The sequence below is a fragment of the Pan troglodytes genome, chromosome Y (genome assembly GCF_028858775.2).
Source record: "Pan troglodytes isolate AG18354 chromosome Y, NHGRI_mPanTro3-v2.0_pri, whole genome shotgun sequence".
Lineage (NCBI taxonomy): Eukaryota > Metazoa > Chordata > Mammalia > Primates > Hominidae > Pan > Pan troglodytes.
The window spans coordinates 34,120,008-34,131,911 of NC_072422.2; the positions used below are offsets into that span (position 1 = coordinate 34,120,008).

At 47.2% G+C, this 11,904-nt stretch overlaps 1 long non-coding RNA gene across 1 annotated transcript; it reads left to right on the forward strand.

Moving 5' to 3' along the window:
• Nucleotides 1–3,591: 3,591 nt before the first annotated feature.
• Nucleotides 3,592–10,835, forward strand: LOC134809348 (uncharacterized). Its single transcript, XR_010154996.1, has 2 exons — nucleotides 3,592–4,752; nucleotides 6,674–10,835. It is a non-coding gene; the product is annotated as an uncharacterized LOC134809348 (long non-coding RNA).
• Nucleotides 10,836–11,904: the final 1,069 nt, after the last annotated feature.

Sequence of the window (11,904 nt, forward strand, 5' to 3'; positions counted from 1 at the left end):
TTGGGTTGGTTCCACGATTTTGCAATTACGAATTGTGCTGCTATAAACATGCGTGCGTGGCTGGGTGCGGGGGCTCACGCCTGTCATCCCAGCACTTTGGGAGGCTGAGGCGGGCGGATCACGAGGTCAGGAGATGGAGACCATCCCGGCCAACATGGTGAAACCGCGTCTCTACTAAAAATACAAAAACTAGCCGGGCGTGGTGGCAGGCGCCTGTAGTCCCAGCTACTCGGGAGGCTGAGGCAGGAGAATCGCTTGAACCCGGGAGGTGGAGGTTGCAGTGAGCCGAGATCATGCCGCTGCACTCCAGCCTGGCGACAGAGCAAGGCTGTGTCTACAAAAAAAATGCGTGCATATCTTTTTCGTATAACGACTTCTTTTCCTCTGGGTGGATACCCGGTAGTGGCACTGCTGGATCACATGGTAGTTCTTTCAGTTCTTTAAAAACTCCCCACACCATTTCTCTAGTGGCTGTGTGAGTTTATGGCCATTCTTCGGGAGAAAGATGGTATCACATTGTGGTTTTGACTTTCGTTTCCCTGATCATTTGTGACGCTGAGCATTTTTTCATACGTTTCTTGGCCACTTATCTTGAATAGACAGGTTTCAAAAGAAGACGTACAAATGGCCATTATCTGCACATTGTGAATTCATGAATTCCCCTGCTCACTAAAATTGATTTGTCACCCCAAATCAATACTGAGGGTGCTTCCTGGGTCACTCACAGACACGCACTGAATATGAAAAGATTTGAATCACCCAACACACACACACACACATACACACACTCACACACTCCCAGCTGACATCTAACAAAGAAAGGCTGTGTCTTGTGACCTCAGCTCTCACACTCTAAAAGACAAATAAATAAATAAAAGTGTTCTTTTTGCTTTCTCTTCACTGCCACACTTCTTGCCTTCTTATGCTTTTTCTTGGTGACTTTGCTGTTTAAAATGACCCCCAAGCAGGCCGGGCACGGTGGCTCATGCCTGTCATCCCAGCACTTTGGGAGGCCGAGGCGGGCGGATCATCTGAGATCCGGAGGTCCAGACCAGCCTGGCCAACATGGTGAAATCCCGCCTCTACTAAAAATACAAAAATTAGCTGGAGGTGGTGGCAGGTGCCTGTAATCCCAGCTACTCGGGAGGCTGAGGCAGGAGAATCACTTGAACCCAGGAGGCGGAGGTTGCAGTGAGCCGAGATCGCGCCATTGCACTCCAGCCTGGGTGACAAAAGCAAAACTGCATCTCAAAAGAAAAAAAGAAAAATCCATGCATAGTGTTAAAATACTATTTAGTGTTCTGAAGTGCAAAAAACTGATGTGTGTCTCGCAGACAAAATCCGTGTGTTAGAGAAGCTTTTCCCAGACATGAGCTATAGTGCTGTTGACTGTGACGTCAATGGGAATGCGTCTACAATATCTATTCAGTAAGGTGTCTGTGAACAGAAACACACATACAACAAGCTGATCTATGGACTGGCGGCCAACAGTTTTATGAACAGTTGCTCACGGGAACCTAAGTCTATATTTCCTCTGGAATCCCTGGTGTCATATTTGCTAATTTAGTATTTGCTATGACTTTATAGACTCTCTCTACCCTAAATAATGAGAAAATACTGCAATTGTAAAGAATTTTTTTTTTTTTGAGGCAGTGTCCTGCTCTGTCACCCAGGCTGGAGTGCAGTGGCATAATTTTGGCTCACTACAGCCTCCACCTCTCGGGCTCAAGGAATTCTCCCACCTTAGCCCCCCATGTAGCTGGGACTACAGGTGCGTGCTACCATGCCCAGATAATTTTGTTGTATTTGTACAGATGGGGTTTTGTCACATTGCCCAGGCTGGTTAAGAATGTAAATGTTGGTACGTTCTCCTACCGCAACTTAAAAAGACAGGGAACCAGCCCAAATGTCCATCAATGATAGACTGGATAAAGAAAATGTGGCACATAGACACCATGGAATACTGTGCAGCCATAAAAAGAATGAGTTCATGTCCTTTTCAGGGACATGGATGAAGCTGGAAGCCATCATTCTCAGCAAACTCACACAAGAACAGAAAACCAAACACCTCATGTTCTCACTCATAAGTGGGAGTTGAACAATGAGAACACATGGACACAGGGAGGTGAATGTCACACACCAGGGCCTGTCGGGGGTTGGGGGGCAAGGGGAGGGAGAGCATTAGGGTAAATACCGAATGCATGCAGGGCTTAAAACCTAGATGACGGGTTAATAGGTACAGCAAACCACCACAGCACATGTATACCTATGTAACAAACCTGCACATTCTGCACGTGTATCCCGGAACGTATAGTTTAAAAAAAAAAAAAGAAAATGGAATTTTTTTGTCGTTGTTGTTGAGACAGAGTCTCACTCAGTCCCAGGCTGGAGTGTGCAGTGGTGTGATCTTGGCTCACTGCAACCTCCACCTCCCAGGTTCAAGTGATTCTTCTGCTTCAGCCTCCTGAGTAGCTGGGATTACATGTGCACACCACTAGGCCTGGCTAATTTCTGTATTTTTAGCAGAGACGGGGTTTCACCATGCTGGGCAGGCTGGTCTCGAACTCCTGACCTCAAGTGATCTGCCTCAGCCTCCCAAAGTGCTGGGATGACAGGCATGAGCCACTGCAACTGGCCTAAAAATAATTTTTTTTACAGAGGAATTAAGAACAAAGTTATCAGCAGGTTCTAAGTCAAGTCAAGGGGCTTTCTGGCATTCCTTATGTGATTGGAGATACAAAGTGAAATAAATAAAGGTTCGTCTTTTTCAGGAGTGACTACCTAGACCATAACACAGGTACACCATAGCGAGAGTTGTCTCTGACTAATTTAAGCTCAACAGGTGCAGGAGGTGCAGGGAAGGTTATGCCTATGGGGGAAAGTGTAGGTTGGAGATGGTAGGGGCTGTGTTCATCAGGTGGACCAGCAGAACAGGCAACACAGATGGAAAAGCACATGCCAATCCCAAGAGATACCCCACAGCCAGTTGTGTGGAAGAAAACCACCAGCTAAGATGCAGACTCAAAGGGGAAGAGGATGTGAAGGAACATACCTGGGGGAAGACTGAGCCTCCCAGAGCTCCTTGGGATTCATTTCCTGGAGACTTTTTTTTTTTTTTTTTTTTTGAGAGAGAGTTTTGGTCTTGTTGCCCAAGCTGGAGTGCAGTAGTGTGATCTCAGCTCACTGCAACCTCCACCTCCCAGGTTCAAGCGATTCTCCTGCCTCAGCCTCCTGAGTTGCTGTGATTACAGGAATGCACCACCACACCTGGCTAATTTTTTGTATTTTTAGTAGAGATGGGGTTTCACCATTTTGGCCATGCTGGTCTCGAACTCCTGACCTCAGGTGATCCGCCCACCTTGGCCTCCCAAAGTGCTGGGATTACAGGTGTGAGCCCCTGCACCCGGCCGTATTCCCTGGAGACTTTTAAGCTCTCAGTGACTGCCTCAAATGTTCAGTATATAATTCTCACCTTCACCTGCCTCATGGAAGACAAACTCGAGAAAGACTCCCAGTAGGAAGGAACAACAGCATTCCCTAAGCCGGAAAGCATCGCTTAAAATCATTTTCCCTTGTTCTGTATTCAAAATGTATGCAGCTGCCAGCTTTTCATCTGAGGCAGCGGCTGAAAAGCAGGATGTACCTGGAAATCCTGTCTGTGCACAGCAGCACACATGAGGTTGGAGGCCGCTCACTCCGCTGCCTCGGGCTTGTGCCGTCTTGAGTTCTAATGCCCGTGCTCATTAGGTTGGACCAGCACAGCGTGGGCAGACACCGTGGAATGACAGGCGTCCCTCCTGCAGCGTTCTGCCTGTCTTTAACAGGTGCTTCCAAAGCTCGTTCCCTAAGGCCATTAAGCAGCCCTCAGGTGACAGAGACACTTTGACTAAACTGGCCCAAGAAACGTACCCTTCATTCATTGTTGGAACTCGATGCCAACTTAATTTTGCTTGTAGACCAGCACACAGCTGTGCAGAGCTGTCAAACACAGACACAGTAGAATGACATGTTCTCAAGCGTGCGTCTGAACTCATCTGTATGGAAAATGGAAGTCATAAGACCTCCTTTGCTGTGTTGTTTGAAAGATCAAATGCAAAATATGTGTGATTCCTTATACAACACTCTTGCACAGTGATGCATTTGTAAAGCCTATTTATTTTTGATGAACTCTTAAGAAAGCCTTGAAGACATTCTGTGTGCATGGTGTCTGCCCTTCTGCCCAGAAAATACACATCTGACATTTTATTTTCCCCATCTTCCAGCAATCTCATGGTAAAAAGTCATTGGAAGATCACACACCAATATGGCGCCCACTGCAAACCAAACACGTGAACGTATATAATAAGGTTTGTCTCTTCTCTCTGTTCTGCACGTAGTAAAGCTCTGTCTTAACATTGAAAAATCTGGGCAAATCTCCTGTAGATTCCAGAAGAAATACCAAGTCTGAGATGAAAGCTGTTGCTCCCTGGTGCCACCCTCAATGCCTTCTTTATGTCATTCTGACTTAGAACTTGCTAATGAGTTTTCCTCTTAATTTGTCTTTGAAAAATTACTTTTCACGGTGGTAAAATAGCATACCATAAAATGTACCATCTTGACCATTTTTTAAAGTGTACAGTGGCATTGAATACATTTATAGAGTTGTGGAACCGTCAACACCATCCATCTTCAGAACTCTCTTCAGTTTGCAAAATGGAAACTTTGGACTCATTAACAAGCAACCCCCGGTTCGCTCCAGTCCCCAACCTACTGGTAAGTTTTGTCCTTGACACTATGATGGTGTTTGTTTTTTTTTTTTTTTTTGAGACAGAGTCTCGCTGGGTCGTCCAGGCTGGAATGCAGTGGTGCGATCTCAGCTCACTGTAACCTCTGCCTCCCAGGTTCAAGCGATTCTTCTGCCTCAGCCTCCTGAGTGTCTGAGACTACAGGTGTGCACCACCACGCCCGGCTAATTTTTGTATTTTTAGTAGAGACAGGGTTTCACCGTATTGGCCAGACTGGTCTCGAACTCCTGGCCTCGTGATCCTCCCGCCTTGGCCTCCCAAAGTTCTGGGATTACAGGTGTGAGCCACTGTGCCCAGCCTTTTGATGGTCTTATAAATAGCAACTGTGATGGCCTCTCACGGGAGGCTGCCCTGGACGGAACCAAAACATTTTGTAAGTCAAAAGTGCGTGGAGCCATTGAACAAAATTGTAGTGTGTACCAGGATGCCCTTGACTTACTGGAAGTTCTTCCTAGGGAGTATAGCTCCCCAAGAAAGGTGAAGTTTCTCCAAACAGCCATACACTCCACCTCCGTGGCTTCCTGCCATGATTTGACTCCACCTTGAACTCTGATGTTCCTCTGAACTTCTCAGAAGACAGAAGGGAGTCTCCGGCCAGGTCAGGCTCCCGAAATAGGTCATCTCAGTTGCTATGTATAAGACCATCAGAATTCCCACACGTTGTGGGAGGTAGCTGGTGGGAGGTAATTGAATCATGGGAGCATCTATTCAAAAAGAAAATGAGCAAATGAGAACCTGCTTATGTCTGACAGTTACTGCTGAGCAAGGTCTCCTCTTCTGGGCCTCTTTCAATAATGCCAGGCAGGGTTTCCACACCACTGTTGCATGCATTGATTTCCTGAGTGCTCCAGTTGTAACACTCCGAGCTGAGCACACTGCCCTGGTGGGGCAAATAGCATCTCCACTGCTGTGTGTAGACTGGGCGGTGAGTGTAGATGGTAATATACCAAGGAAAGGTCTTCAATCAGAAGGCTGTGGACCCATAATGTGAGAAATGAACAAGGAAAAGCGTGAAAAATGGCCACAAGGGACTGCGGATTTTTATCTACCCCAAGAGTAGTCCATAGAATTGATAATATGAATGTAGAATACATGTCTCATCTGAATGCATCGTCATTGATTTTTGCAAATAAAACACAAATATGTCATAAATTATGAGTAAAGGAATAGTAGCTTTTGGGGGCACTGTGCATCTTCTCATTCTAAGAATAGCATGATATCCTTCAATAATGTGGGGTTGCATAACTTTTTTTGCTATCCAAAAGGAGCCATGTTACCCAATATGGTTCAGAGTGATTGATGTGTGTGGAGCTGCTGGCAGCAGATGGTTCCTGAGATAAATTCTGATGTCGAGTGACGTGAGTTGTCATGGGCAGAATAACATCTGCTACAGGCAGAACTTCTTGATGCTGCAACCAGAAAATCCAGGGCAGGGAATGGTTTTAAAATATAGGCTTTATCATGATTTAGGTAGAGTAAGGTCAACAGACCAGGAGACGACTGCTCTTGAGAAAAAAGTTTTGTTACTTTCCCAAGAAGGTCCCAAGAAGACAGGGGTGTCATATCATGCAGGGCCCCATGGAGGAGCTCAGGAGACGGAAGGAGTAGGAAGAAAAAAATGGGTGAGAGGCTTTATTGCGGTTTCTGTAGGAAGGAACAGGTGAGGTAGGATGAGCAGGTTTAGGATTGCCTTGTTTGAATGATTTCAGCAAGCTCTGGGGGTACAGGAGCTGAAATGGTTTGGCTGTGTCCCCACCCAAATCTCATCTTGAATTCCCACTCATTGTGGGAGGTTCCTGGTGGGAGGTGATTGAATCATGGGGGCAGGTCTTTCCTGTGTCGTTCTTGTGATAGTGAATAAGTTTCATAACATCTGATGGTTTTATAAGCGGGCGTTTCCCTGCACAAGCTCTCTCTCTGCCTGCTGCCATCCATGAAAGACATGACGTGTTCCTCCTTGCCTTCCACCATGATTGTGTGCCTTGGAACTGTAAGTCCATTAAGCCTGTCTTTCTTTTGTAAACTGCCCAGCCTGTGGTATGTCTTTATAAGCTGCATGAAAACAGACTAATACCGGGGCTCTCCGTATTCGCCTGGTACCTGGCACTGGGGACCTTAGGGCAAGTGGAGAGTGGCCATGGGATGCGAGACTCCCACACAGAATGTTGTTGGGGTGTGGAATCTAGATTGATTGTTTTGCATATGAAAGACATGCTCATAGAGGAGTTGTTCATGTTCTCCAGAAATTGCCTAACCCTGAGATGGTCAGTTTCTCTAGAGGCAGCAAGACCCCCTAGTGTCAAAGCATCACATACAGAAATCAGGAAATGCAATAATGATAGGAACATTCCCCTGCCAAAGGACCCTTACACAGTCTTTAGCTGCTTTCAGAGAGATGCTTGGTGGAGGGGGAGGGGGTCCTCAGCCCTACCAAACTGTGGAAGAATGCAGTCTTCTCAAAATACATGGACTTGTGCTTCTAAAGCGTAGCTCTAATGCATAGTGAGTCTTGCTGTATTAGTCCGTTTGGATGCTGCTGATAATGACATACCTGGGTATGTCTTCCAATTCTGTAAATCTGCCATGACTACAAATCCCCATGTCTCGTTTCCTAGCTGTTTTTAAAGAAAACTAGAGCCACAAAACACACAAAGCAATGGAAGCTGTGCTGTTCTCCTTTACTTTCATAAATGCCTATTTCCACTCAGGAGAAGACGTACCTGATAAAGATATACTTGGGAGACTGGGTAATTCGTACAGAAATAGAGGTTTAATGGACACACATGCCATGTGGCTAGGGAGGCCTCACAATCGTGGCAGAAGGCAAGGAGGAGCAAGTCACATCTTACATGGATGACGGCAGGCAAAGAGAGAGCTTCTGCAGGGAAATGCCCTCTTATAAAACCATCAGATCTCATGAGACTTATTCACTGTCATGAGAACAGCATTGAAAAGACCTGCCCCCATGATTCAATTACCTCCTCCCACAGGGTCCCTCCCACAACACGTGGGAATTCAAGATGAGATTTGGGTGGGGACACAGCCAAACCATATCACTTGCTTTATCCCTCATTTTTGGAAACAGCTCATCATACACATATGGCTTTCCTCATGCAGCAGAAATGCCTGGCTTTTAATGACTGGATAGTAGGAAAATGACCTACCTTGACTATTGACTGGATTCCTTCCTAGTTATGTCTGGGGAGATTTTCGTCATTCTTGTATCTTTTTACAACACCCTCAAAATCTGGAATTACTTTGGATGTCTCCAAATTTCTTTTCTTTTTTTATTTTCCCCAGAGTTTCGCTCTTCTCTCCCAGGCTACAGTGCAGTGGCATGATCTTGGCTCACTGCAGCCTCTGCCTCCCAGGTTCAAGCAATTCTCCTGCCTCAGCCTCCCAAGTAGCTGGGATTACAGGCACTCACCATCACGCCTGGCTAATTTTTGTATTTTTAGTAGAGACAGGGTTTCGCCATGTTGGCCAGGCTGGTCTCAAACTCCTGACCACAGGTGATCCAGCCACCTTGGTCTCCCAAAGTGCTGAGATTACAGGCATGAGCCACCGTGCCCATCCAGAAGTGTCCAAATTTCTTAGTGCTTCCTGAGCAAGAGGGTGTCTTCCCTAATGTGCTTCTCACTTTTAAAGTAGTTTCTTGGAAACGTTACACTTCTGTAAATCTGCCATGACTACCACTCCCCGTGTCTTGTTTCCTAGCTGTTTTTAAAGAAAACTAGAGCCACAAAACACACAAAGAAATGTAAGCTGTGCTGCTCTTTTTTTTTTTTTTTTGAGATGGAGTCTCACTCTGTCGCCCAGGCTGGAGTGCAGTGGCTCCATCTTGGCTCACTGCAAGCTCCGCCTCCCGGGTTCACGCCATTCTCCTGCCTCAGCCTCCCGAGCAGCTGGGACTACAGGTGCCCGCCACCATGCCCGGCTAATTTTTTTGTATTTTTAGTAGAGATGGGGTTTCACCGTGTTAGCCAGGATGGTCTCGATCTCCTGACCTTGTGATCCGCCTGCCTTGGCCTCCCAAAGTGCTGGGATGACAGGCGTGAGCCACCGCACCCGGCCTCGTGCTGCTCTTTTTGGCACTCATAAATGCCTCAGGCAGAACACTCAGAGATACCAAATCCCAGTTCAGTGAATGTTTCTGGTTGTTAAACACAATGTCTCTGATCTAGTATAGCAACTTTGTTCCATGGAGAAGAAAACAGAGTTCACATTTCTGAGCTTCCTGCCTAGGCTGCCTGGCAGGAATGAGTTGGTCAGCTCTGAGGGTAATTTCCTGTGCTAAGTAGGGTGGGCTGAATAATGAGCCCTAAAGATATCAAAGTCTTAATCCTTAGAGCCTACTAATCTCTGACCTCACAGGACAACATGCACTTTGCAGGTGTGGTTAAATTAAGAATCCTGACATGGAGGGATTACACTGGATTATCCAGGGGGACTCCATAGAATCAAAATCGTCCCTTTTTTTTTTTTTTTTATTGAGACAGAGTCTTGCTCTGTCTCCCAGGCTGGAGTGCGATGGCACGATCTCGGCTCACTGCAAACTCCACCTCCCAGGTTAAAGCCATTCTCCTGCCTCAGCCTCCCTAGTAGCTGGCATTACAGGCACCTGCCATCATGCCTGGGTGATTTTTGTGTTTTTGTGGAGATGAGGTTTTACCATGTTGGCAAGGCTGGTCTTGAACTCCTGACCTCAGGGGATCTGCCCACCTCAGCCTCCCAAAGTGCTGGGACTACAGGCATGAGCCACCATGCCTGGCCTCAAGGGGTCTTCATAAGAGGAAAGGAGAAGGAGTTTTCACACAGAAGAGGAAAAGATCAATGTGAAGATGGAGACAGAGACGGGAGTGATGTGGCCACAAGCCCAGGGATGCCTGGAGCCCCCGGGAGCTGGGAGAGGCAGGGAGGATCCTCCCGTAGAGCATCCAGAAGCAACTGGATATAATAGTAATGCATTGAGCAGTGGCCCCCAAAATATATGTCCATGTCCTGACTCCCAGGACCTGTGAATGCAACCTAATGTGGAAATACAATCTTTGCAGATGTAATTAAGTAAAGGATTTTGAGATGAGATCATCCCAGATTAAGGTGGGTCCTATATCTCATGACAGGTGTCTTTCTAAAAGACAGAAGAGGAGACATAGACACAAAGTAGAAGGCCATGTACTGAGGCAGAGACTGGAGTGATGTAGCCACAAGCCAAGGGATGCCTGGAGCCCCCAGGAGCAGTGAGAGGCAGGAAGGATCCTCCCCTAGAGCCCCCAGACGGAACCAAACACAACTGCAGTGGATTGAATGGTGATCCCCAAAAGATCTGTCCATGTCCTAACCCCTAGAACCTGTGAATAGGACCTCGTTTGGAAATAGCGTCTTTGCAGATGTGATCAAATTGAGGATGTTGAGATGAGATTATCCTGGATTGGGTGGGCCCTAAATGCAATGACAGGTGTCCTCCTAAGAGACAGAAGAGGAGAGACAGACACACAGGAGAAGGCCACGTGGAGACGGAGGCAGAGACTGGAGTGATGTGGCCACAAGCCCAGGGACACCTGGAGGCCCCAGGAGCTGGGAGAGGCAGGAAGGACCCTCCCCTAGAGCCTCTGGAGGGAGCACACAGCCCTGCCCATGCCTTGATCTCACGCTTCTGGTCGCCAAGACTTGGAGAGAGTACATTGCTGCTGTTTAAAGCCACAGAACTTGTAATCATTTGTTAAAGTGGACTCAAGAAACAACTACAATGGCTTCCCACTGGGGTTGATGTCACCAACAGGCACAGAAGTTGAGCAGCATGAGAGACTGGTCAAGACAAACCAGAGCCTTGGGGAAGGGAGTGTAGGTGGTGAGTCAGCGTAGGGAGGACAGGCTGTGAATGTTCCAGCACAGACATTGCCTCTGCCCAACGTGCCGAGGTGGCCTCTTTACATCCTCCCTCTCTGAGGTTTAGGGTTCTTACCAACTCTAGCCCACTAATAACTCCCATCACTTGAGTGAATTGTTCGGGGGAATAATCTGCTTTTTCTTTTCTTTTCTTTTTTCTTTTGAGTTTTGAGACGGAGTTTCACTCTTGTCGCCCAGGCTGGAGTGCAATGGCACGATCTCGGCTCACCGCAACCTCCGCCTCCCGGGTTCAAGCTATTCTCCTGCCTCAGCCTCCCGAGTAGCTGGGATTACAGGCACATACCACCACACCCAGCTAATTTTGTATTTTTAGTGGATACTGGCTTTCTCCATCTTGGTCAGGCTGGTGAACTCCCGACCTCAGGTGATCCGCCTGTCTTGGCTTCCCAAAGTGCTGGGATTATAGGCGTGAGTCACCGCGCCCAGCCTCTAATCTGCGTTTTCTAAGCTGAATAGGTAGAACAATAATTTATAAGATGTTACGATAATTTATAAGATGTTACAATAATTTATAAGAAATATTTTCCTTTCAGGCCGGGTGTGGTGGCTCACACCTGTAATCCCAGCACTTTGGGAGGCCGAGGCAAGCAGATCACCTGAGGTCAGGAGTTCAAAACCAGCCTGACCAACATGGTGAAACCTTGTCTCTACTAAAAATACAAAAATTAGCCAAGCGTGGTGGTGCGTGCCTGTAATTCCAGCTACTCGGGAAGTTGAAGCAGGAGAATCACTTGAACCCAGGAGACGGAGGTTGCAGTGAGCCGAGATTACACCATTGCACTCTGGCCTGGGTGACAGAGCAAGACTTAGGGAAAAAAAAAGAGAGAGAGAGAGACAGAAAGAGAGAGAAGAGAGAGAGAAGGAAGGAAGGGTGTGAGGGAGGGATGGAGGAAGGAAGGAAGGGAGGGAGGAACGGAGAGAGGGAAATATTTTCCTTTCAAGGTGATGACCTGAATCAGTAAAATAGAGAAAGTATTGGAGAGAAAAGACCATCATCTGATAGATGAGTTTTCTAGGCTGCCAAAGCAAATTGCCACAAACTGGGGTGCTTAAAACAGCAGAGATTTGTCCTTTCCAGTTCTGGAGACCCAGAGTCTGAGATCAAGTTATCTCACAGCTGTGCTTCCTCAGGAGGCTCTCGGGGAGGATCTTTCTTGCCTCTCTCCGTTTCTGGGGGCTCCAGGCGTCCCTGCGCTTGTGGCTGCATCAC